Below are 11,024 nucleotides of genomic sequence, written 5' to 3'. Positions count from 1 at the left end.
CAGCGTTGCTAGTTGGATACTCTGTTCTTCTGACCATGGTGAGTAGATAAGCTTGGGCTTCTAGAATCTTCCTTGATGATTTTGTTCAAGAGCCCCCAGACAAACTGCCAGGTTCACCTTTGGGATCAAGAACTACAACAATTATATAAGCGGCACAGCCATGGGACCAACTTCCTTTCAGAAATTCTTACTATCACTCATACCAGAGTGAAAGATGCTGGCATGATCCAGTGGAAGAAGTCTGACACAAAATCCTGCAGATTCATCCTGGGCCCCTGGAATGGGGCTTCCTCTAACTTACTAAGCTGATGCTGTGTCTCTCCCTTTCTTCCTTCTCCCCCCTTCTATTCTCCATTTCTTGTTTATTTAATTTTTTTCTGTTTTTTCTTCTTCTTAGTCTCCTTTAGGAAGGGATTTGTCATTGACTGAAAAAGCTCTGACCCCAAGCACTTACCTTTTCTTGGTTCCCATGGTTCACTGGAAAGAACCATTTGACTTTTATATGCTAAGCAAGTCTAGACTCTTGAAAGTTTCTGTCTTTATAGCTAAACATTTCTCTCCTCCTTACCAATAAGGACATTATATTAGACACATTTTATTCAGTATTTTACAGGCACTAGAAAATATATTCTAAAAGCATTTTAAATGACAGACATGAGAAAGCACCAGTAATATATGACCTCAATTATTTTCAGCATATAATAGCTAATCATAAAAAAACCCAAAAGGAAATACATCAAAATATCATAGTAGTTATAACTGAATTATAAGATTATGGATAGTTTATGTATTATGGCTTCTAATTTTATAAATGGACATAATTATTTCATGATTAGAAAGTAATAAGAGTTATTAAGGTAAATACATAAATTATGATACATTCATCTAAAAGATAATTTTGTCATCATTGAAAATAGTGTTTTAGAAGCATTTTTAGTGACATTGAAAAATGCTCACATTACAACTATTGGAAAGGTAATCAAAACAGCATTTAACACTAGCTATGCGTACGCAGCTAGATATCTGGGGATGACTAATGGAGTTGTTTCAGAGTGTTAATAGAAGCCACCTATGTCGAGATTGTGGCTTATTTCTTAAAATAAAAATTTATATGTGTTTTCTAGCATTAGGAATCAGGATTCTTTTATAGTTGTAGTTGTATTTGAATCTCCAGAGAAACAGAACCAATAGGAATTAATTGTGGAAATTATTAATATGACTGGAAGGCTGAGAAGTCACAGTCTACTGTCTGCCAGCTTGTTGCCCAGGAAAGCTAGTGGTGTAGCTTTAGTCCAAGTTCCAAGTACCGACGTCTGAAGGCTGCAAAAGATGGATGTTCCATGTCCCCCAAAGATAATGCATTTGCTTTTCCTCAGCCTCTTTGTTCTGTTTGGGACCTTAGCAGATTGGATGATGGCCACTTGCATTGGTGTGTGGACTTTTTATTCAACCTACTGAGTGTAATGTGAAAGTCTTCCAGAATCATCCTTATTCACTGGAAGGGACCCATGTGTCCCTTCATGATGTTAGCACCCTGGTATACTATTCTTTAATCTGAAATATTACACAATATTTATACAACATATTTTAAATGTAACCATATGTCTTGCCAACTGCTACATAGGCTTTTGTACTTAAACTTTCCCAAATTACCTTGAAATAGGTGCAGTGTTTTCCTCTGCAAAAGACTGGCAAAATGAAGTCTTTGTTGAAATACCTTTCTTTGAGAGAGGGCCTCTCTGTGTAGCCTTGGCTGTCCTAGACTGGTTTTGTAGACCAGGCTAGTCTCGAACTCACAGAGATCTGCCTGCCTCTACCTCTCCCTAGTCCTGGGATTACAGGCATGAGCCACTGCGCCCTGCTAACTTCTACAACTTCATGTAACTAAGATATGCTTTAAGTGAAGTGAAGGCAATCTTACTGGAAGGGCTGCGCTGCTAACAAACCATTGTAACAAACATCAGGGCTTTGTTTTGTTTGGTTGGAACTGGTGAAACTCTCGCAAATGGTTTCATTTCATGATTACAGCAACCTCAGGAACCGTGTACGGGAAGTAAAGCTCTGTGAAGGTAAAAAGTTTGCCCAAGACCAGACAGCTATCATTGTGGCAGGCTTAACAGATAATTCTTTCTAATTCTAAAGAACTGCAGGCCCTAAGTATGGAAGAGATAAAGAAAACAGCATATATAGTATAGAAAGGTCCTAGAGGGTGTGAGTTAGCATTGTAATAAAAAATACATTATATATAAGTATATATTATATATAAGTATATATATTTACTATTTAAAATGTTAGTAAGACAGACAATTAATCTTCCTCAGAGGTAAAGGAAGGGGGTACCAGAAGATAACATATATGAGATTAACATTTAATGTTATTTATTTCTTGGACACAAGTAGCTCAGGTGTCCAGCTTGGTTCCTTAGGAACACTAAAGTCCTATAGAGTCCGCAGGGGCAGGAACACAGCCTCTAGTTGCTTTAGCATTCAGAATGCCTAGTTTGATTCACTCTCCCAAAACGTCATGGAGTGATTTGCAAACAGTGCACCATGTCCTTTCATGATGGCAACATCCTGTATATTGGGCCACCCATCCATATTGGTGACTATGGATTGGGAACATTATGAGGGAATTGGTATGCCAACTAAATAGGCACTGAGATGAAATAAGTCTCACTGGGGGATTTAGACTTATGATTTTTATCCAGCAGGTCCTTAGATAACATCCACTGTTGTGGTTAAGCAGAGCTTTAAAATGAAGACTCCTAAAAGACACTTTACAAATTGTAACTGGCTTTTGTGTTATTAAAGCCACTCCAGTTGAGGCCCATGACCTACTTTATTTTACATTTTGTTGCCATAGTGCTTGGGTTAAATATGTAACAAAAAAAATTGATTTCCAGTATAAATCTTCTTAATTTTTATTGTGCCCCACAGTGCTGCATGAATGATGCATGTGTGATAAGCCTCACACTTAGAAGATTCCAGGGGGAGTTTTAAGAGTTTAAGTATGATAGCCTTAGTCAGTGCTTATTACGACAATATATTTTCTGTTGATCTGGACCATTTTCTTAAAGGATACAGGAGCTTTCTGAATATCCACAGGCAGAAAGGAGAACAAGCTTTTATGATGACTTCAGATGAAGTTTCCATGTCACGTTGGTCACATCAGTACTTCCTAAAAAGTCAAACAGCGTTTATCTGGAAGGTACAGGCTTCGAGCTCAGAGACAAATGCTTCTTTTTCAGTTTCTCGTTCGGTGTTTGTTTGTTTGTTTGTTTTTTAAATCAAGTCCACAGTAAACTGTGCATTTAGAAGTCTCCAGACCTTGTTTTAAAAACAACATCAAGAAAACAACACCGGCAGCAGCAGCAGCAACAACAACAACAACAACAGCAACAACAACAACAAAACTTTTAAGTATTGAGTGGGTGAAAGGTTAGAGGGTGGGGCCTGATAGAGATGAAAGACTAGTATTTCCCAGCATGCATTAGTCACAATAAGACATGTTTCTTTCCTACCTTTTTAAATTCTCTTTCAGTCTCAGAGTTTCAGGCGGCAAAAATAGCCTCCAAATTTGAGGTGTTTGGCATGCAGAGGATTTCCTGTTGAGTCTATTGATTTATTAATGTGGCCTATTTACCTCAGCTTGAGTGCTGTTTGGAAGGGCAAGCTTTTTAGCTGTACTGATTACATCACTGTTCCATAGTCTCTACCTTGCACGATTACCTCGCTGAGGTTCTTTATCTGGATCTTGAAGGTATTTGAGCATATTACCTTATTTTCAGGGAGGCAGCATATAAATTGAAAAACTGTGTTGAGCGTTGCATTCATCTATGTAGTCATTTGTATGTGGAACTTGTTTGTGTTTCATACTGATGTTTTTCCAACACAATTTATTTTTGCTTTTGATCTAAGTGGTTTGACTCATTGCAAGAACTCTCATTTACACCTATAGAGAGAAATGAGGAATCTGCAAGGGTGGAGACTCTGTCTACGCTCTCCCCCTCTAATTTTTGACTGCTGGAGAGTAATAGCTTTTATTTTGCACTTCTTCTCAGTTTGCTCTCCTACGTCTGTGTATCTCTCTCAATTGTCTCTTTCTGGGTTACTTGCAAATTTACTGAGACAGAGAATTCAGAATGGGAGAGGCCAGCCTGCTCACCTATGCTTGCCTCTGCGCACAGAATTCTCGTGTCTAAGGATGAATGTTAGAGCAGCAGTGTGACTTGACTCTGTGTGATACTTAGGGTACAGGGCACTGTCTGGGGCTGCTGGCTTAAATCTGGGCTCCTGGGAGTAGGTGCTTGATAAGAAACCGGCCAAAATTCATCTGTGGTTAACAGTATGTACACTAGGGTCATGGTTCCCAGCTTTGTAACATGGTCTACCAGTTACTAGCTGTGGGATCGTAGGTGAGATATTGTACCAATCCGTGCTCAGTTTCTTCATCTGGTGACTGCTGATAATGACACATGCTTCATGTGCTCCATCTGCTGTGAGGTGACCATGCATATGAAGGGGCTAGCACAGAGTTAGGTGTATAACAAGGACTCAATAGAGGTTAGTCATTATAATCATCATAATTATGACTGACATTGTTGTTGGCATTAAGAGTTTGTTGGTTTTTATTGCACAGATATATTCCACAGCGTTGATATGGCACACTTGATCTCTTCCTCGAGTGATTAATGGGGGCTGTTGCTACTTTTTAATAGGTACAAATAAAACTGCTATGAAACTTTAAAAAAAATAATAATTATGGCTGATAGTTGCTTACTTGTGGTACCTGTCACGTTCAAGTTTCTCAATTAATGTTTTCTGGATGAATATATTAATGAATGGATTAATCATACATCAGTGCGTGAGAAAAGTGTAACGTATCTAAGTAAATAATTTCTAAGGTGGTAAGTGAAAACATTAAAAGTGAATGTAAGTACCCTGTCTCCTTTCAAAAAAATTTCCATACACTGGCCATGGTGGCACACACCTGTAATCCCAGCACCCTGGGAAGCAGAGGCAGGTGAATCTCTGTGACTTAGAGGCTAGTCTAGTCTACAGAGTGAGTCTAGGACAGCCAAGGCTAAATGGAGAAAACCTGTCTCAAAAAACAGAAATAAAACAAAACAAGAAAAAGAAAAACATTTCCATAATGATACTTACATTTCAATTGGCCTTTAAAATAGAGGAGCATTTTTCCCTTCCTCAGAGTAGTCCTAAATAATTCATTTGTTATTCTTTATAAGATTCACTGAAAAGCCAGCACTAGATTTCTCTACTGGCTAGGAATCCTGGAGTGTGTCTGCCTTAGCAAAATGCATTAATTACTAAATGGACAGACTTTCTTATGGGAATTTAACAGTAATGGAGAAGAGAAATCTATTAGCCCTATCCCCAAGACAAGCAAGTATTATTGCTTGAAAAAATTCTCATCAATCTCATAAATGAGAGAAATATACAACCTGAGACCCACAGATTAGTGTAGGAGAGATACACATGTTTTTGTGTTGATCCAAGTGTGGGATGGGGAACAGACTTGTGAGAGAGCAGGATGTTTTTCCACTTAGAAGTTAAACTACTTGTGGGGGAGCTTGGATATTGCCAGCTGAAAATACCGTAGTAGAGACTCTGAGAGGATATGTGTGTGTGTGTGTGTGTGTGTGTGTGTGTGTGTGTGTGTGTGTGTACCTCCAAAACAAGAGGCTTGAGAGAGGACTTGGAATTGTTTTGGCTGTTCATCGACACTTCCGAGAGACACGCTCCTAGAGAGGAAAGCTTCAAGGTTTTGGGCTGCGGCTGAGGCTCTGGGCCTCAGATGCTATTCCAGGTTCCAGCAGCAACCTTGGTTGAATTGCATGTTTGCTGAGGGCCTTCTGACTATGCCAAGAGAATCGTTCCTTGGAACTGATATCCTTAAGGTTTCGTTATAGTGTTCTTCAATCTCCTTTTCCTATTGTTTGGCTTAGTCGGGTTGTAAGTGAGGTATGCTCTGTTAGTGAATTAATAATAAGGTGTAATTGTTACGAAAATTGAGCCAACAGATTAGAGTCAGGCTGGTACAGAATCAATTCCATTTGGTCCCTTAATGAAGATAAGTTATATTGAAATAAAGTATGCATCAGGGCTTTGCTTGGCTTTGCTTGGTGACTAGAATTTGTTGGCCTCTTTTACTAGCGCACCACTTGCCTTTTTGGCCCATTGTGCCTCAAATATATGCCAAGTCATAGGTACCAGAAAGCATCACTCCAGCCACCATGTGCAAGTGCATAACATCTGTTATCTTTGTCTTACCATCCAGAGCTTTCTCTACTATAAACATCAAATGCCAATTATATTTCTTTAATTTATGCCTGAAAAAACCTTATATTTCCCTTTTTATTGAAAACAGTTCTTTTTCTCTTATAATATATCCTGATAATGGTTTCCCCTGTCCCTGTATTCCTCTCAGTTTTGCTGTAGGATATTTGATCCCATGTGAATCCCGAAATGGTGAACTGTGAAAACCTGTTTCTCATTGTGGTATGGCTCAGTCTTTGATCCTAGTGCTTTCTGTTTACTGTAAACAAGTATATGTGGTGTGGCTTAGCTCTAGCACACACCTTCAATCCAAGCGCTTTCTGTAAACAGGGTTAAATAAAATTAACCCTAGGTCAAGAGGCCCAGGAAGCAACCAGATTGACAGGAAGTGAACATAAGGGGAAAAAACCCCAGAGTAAATGAGAGGAAGTCAGGAGGATGGCTAGAGAGATGCACAGGAAGTAGAAAGGAAGGACATTAGATGGAATGATATTTAAGACAGTGTGGAGAAGGAGGAAGAGTTTTATCCTTCTGGGACATTGGCTGAGTAGTAAGGTAAGCTGAGTGCTTTCTCCATCTCTCTGAGCTAGCAGCCTTTCACCCCTGCATCTAGCTCCTGAGTCTTTATTGGTAAAAATGAGCGATTGGGATTTTCTTTCTTAATAACAAGACGGTTCCTCCCCACTTTCCCTCTCACTCTGATCCGATCCCTTTCTGTCTTTCACTAGAAAATAAACAAGTGAGCTGGGCGAGGTAGCACATGCCTATAATCCCAGCACTTCTGAGGCAGAGGCAGGCAGATCTCTATGAGTTCAAGGCCAGCCTGGTCTACAAAGTGAGTCCAGGCCAACCAAGGCTACACAGAGAAACCCTGTCCTGAAAACAACAACAACAACAAGCCAAAAAGGAAAAAAAAAAAAAAAAAAGAAAGAAAGAAAACAAGTTCTAAGGGAGAATTGATAAAACATAGTAAGATAAGACAAAAGCAAACACATCAGAATAGGACAAAAGGAACAGAAGGAAAAGAACCCAAGAGAAGGGACAAGAAACAGATATAGACACAAAGACCCACACATTTGCCCATCTAGGAATCCCATAAGACACTAAACTGGAAGCCATAATATATAACCAAAGGACCTGTGGGATAAAAAGAGAGAAAATATATAAACAAATTTAAGATTAAAAACAAGCAAACAAACAAAAACCCTGACATGGCATTATGAGACAAGGAACCTCCAAAGATTCTGTTGACATAGTTTTCTGTTGGCTATCTACTTCCGGGCAGCCTAGCTATCCTTAAGATCCTTTTGTTTCCCCAGTGAGACTCCCTTGGAGAAAACTAAGTTTCATTTGTAAGTGGTTAACAGTTGGAGGTAGATTCTGGGTGTCCATTTCTTTCTGCTCTAGGACCCCATCTGGTGTAGCCCTGAGCTGGCCTGGTGCATGCTACCCCAGTGATTCATATGTATGTTGGTCCTGTTGATTTAGAGGGCCTTGTTTCCTTGGTGCCCTCCATCCTCCTGGCTCTTAACACTCTTTCTCCCTCCTCTTCTGAAGGGCTCCAATTTTTGGCTATTACAAATAGAGCAGCAATGTACATGTCTGAGCAAGTTTCTCTGTAGTAAGGTGAAGCATCTTTTGGGTATGTACCCAAGATTGGTATACCTGAAATCTTGAGGTAGACTGATTCCCCTCTTCCTGAGGTACTATCACACTGATTTCCACAGTGGATGGACAAGTTTGCACTTCCACCCGCAATGAATGAGTGTTCCCCTTAGTCTACATATTTGTTTTATTGATCTTAGCCATTGTGGCTGGTGAAATTTCAAAATAGTTTTGATTTGCAACCACCAATTTGACCAGCACCATTTTCTGAAGATGCTGTCTTTTTTTCCTCCCAGTGTGTATTTCTGACAGCTTTATTAAAAAAAAAATCAGGTAGCCATAGGTGTATAGATTTATGTCTGGTCTTCAATTCAATTCTACTAATCAGCAGGTCTGTTTTTGTGCCAGTCTTATGGCGTTTTCACTACTATAGCTCTGTAGGACAACTTGAGTTGAGGATGGTGATACTTCTTGCAGTTCTTTGATTATTAAGGATTGTTTTAGCTATTCTGGTTTTTGGTTGGCTATTTGTTTGTTTTGTTTTTCCATATGAAGCTGGAAATTGTTCTTTCAAGATCTCTGAAGACTTGTGTTGGAATTTTGATGGGGATTGCATTGAATCTGTTGATTGCTTTGGTAGGATGACATTTTTTCTATATTAATCCTACTGGTCCATGATCGAACTTTTTATATTTTAATTTTTCTTGCATACATATATGTTTCCTTCCAGCACTGAGCACTGAACCCATGGCTCTTTGCATGATAGGCAGGAACTCTACCACTGAGCTAGGTAGGTATTGGCCCTTTGTGTTTGTTCTTTCCAGCTTTACAGCATGTTACTTTTTTTTACCTCAGCTAAATCCTTTTAAAGCAGTTTAATTTTCAACATTTTTTCCAAATTTTGAAAAATTATATTTAATAGTGTGTGTGTGTGTGTGTGTGTGTGTGTGTGTGTGTGTGTTGGGGAGAGGTGGTTATACACACATGTATGTGTGTGGGCCTGGCGGCCAGAGGCTTTAGGACCCCTGGGAGCTGGAGTTACAGGCAGTTGTCAGTCATGGGAAAGGGTACTGGAATCTGAACTCAAGTCTTTTGCAAGAACAATGCATACCATTAACAGATTTTTGCACCACCTCTTCAGCCCTAACTTTCCAAAATTTTTATTTAATTAACATTTCAAGCACTTTCTGTTTTAATTATTTTCTTCCTCAGGTATAATTCTTTTTAGCCGCATCATTACTCATTCAGATTCTCTTCTTTTAAAATCTATTTGGAGGATTTGTTTCTTGATCGGATCATTTTCTGATTTTTATTTTGTATGTTCTTTTTATACCCTTGCTTTATGGCCAGAAGGAAGTACAGTTACAAAGATAGGCCCCCGAGTTTATGTTTATGAGTTGGTTAGTGATGGAGAAAGGAACAAAATAATTGGTTATCAAACCTAGCCTTCTTACCGGAACAAAAGAATAAAGTGGGCGTGGCTAACTAACGCAGGCAAATCCAGGCGCAAAGAATGCAGAAGTTTCTTTTTCTACCATTACCATGTAATAGAGGGAAGAGCACTGCAGCATCAGGAGCGGACCCAGACAGTCTCAAGTGAGTACTTACAGTGAGCTAGAAAATATCCTAGATGGTCCATTTTTTAATATTCGTATTTTCTGGTGACATTGAGGACACTTACTGTCAAGAATAGATTTATATTGCAAGAAAACACATTCTAGAACCTGTATAGAGAACCAATTAAAAAAACAAACAAACAAACAAACCACTGGAGGTAAAAAGCTCAATGAAGATCACGGCTCTGCAGGTCAGTTGCCCATTGGATAAAGCGAAGGGAAAGCGACTTCTACAGTTTGCTGCAAGGAGAGCTGGAGGCTGAGAACATGTCGCCCTGGGCACTGTCACATTCGGCTGCAGTGCGGTGAAGAGAAGCATTTGCTGGGAAGTGATGTGGTTGTGTATCTCGTTGTGAAGAGAAGGCGATTGGCTGGCCAGTTAAACTGGCGTCTGCGCTAATGTAGTGTTTCTGAGCTTCAGAGGAGCCACGCCAAAGGCTGTCTTCAGCTTCATTCGAGTACTTTTGGAAGCCACGCTACTCTAAAAAGGCTGAACAATACAGAAAAAAAAATACTAGTAATTTATAAATGCACGAGACAAATATTGAATGTTACCATCATTTGGAGATCATTGCTTCATCGTGAAGAATTCGTGATGATTATAGTCGACTTTCTTATGTCTATTTCTTGGGTGAACCAAGCCCATCCTTAGGATGCTCCTGCCTGTCTCTGACCTCCAGGTTCACTGTCTGCAACGCAGACTCTGATGTGCATGTCCGCAGCTTCTGTGTAACGAGGAACTAGGGGTAGAACTCACCTACTAGAGTGCTTGCTTAACGTGCAAGAAGTTCTGAGTTCTGTTCCCAGGACCTGCTTTATAAAACCAGGCACATGGGCAAAAGGGTCAGAAGTTCAAGACTAGCTTCCAGTACATGATGAGTTTGAGGCTAGCCTTGGCTACATGACAATGAGATGAAACAGTGAATGTGTACAAGTGTAGATATAACTTTTTTCTCCAATGTTCAGGGTAAGCCATGTGGTCCATGTTTATTGAATTACTGGATATATGACCTGTGCCCACAAGAATATTTTTTTATTTTGCAATTTCTAAAGATTGGAATGAGAGAGTCTTTCAGGAGTTAAGTGGTTTTGTTAATTAATTAATTAATTAATAATAATAATGATGATGATGATGATAATAAGTACATCTTAGGCCATACATTTGGCTCAGAGAATAAAGGCACAAACCTGACAATTTGGTTCAATCTCTGAGACTCAGAAAATGAAAGGAGAGAAATGATTCCCTCAAGTTGTCTTTTTATTTCCATACTCACATTGTAGCATGGCCCTCCAATGAATGAATGAATGAATGAATTGATCGATCAATCAAACAATCAACCAACCACTCAATCAACGTAATACATTAAAAAAATAGCAAGTACACACGTGAAATGAAGTACTAATAAGGTTCGTTAGTTAAAACAGAGTACTGTTGTGTGGTGGCTCACATCAGTTATCCAAGCCCTTTGGACACTGAAGCAGGTGAGTTAAGAGATCAGTTTGTGCT

Source organism: Acomys russatus, chromosome 15 (assembly GCF_903995435.1).
Source record: "Acomys russatus chromosome 15, mAcoRus1.1, whole genome shotgun sequence".
Classification (NCBI taxonomy): Eukaryota; Metazoa; Chordata; class Mammalia; order Rodentia; family Muridae; genus Acomys; species Acomys russatus.
This window is presented reverse-complemented; position numbering follows the sequence as displayed.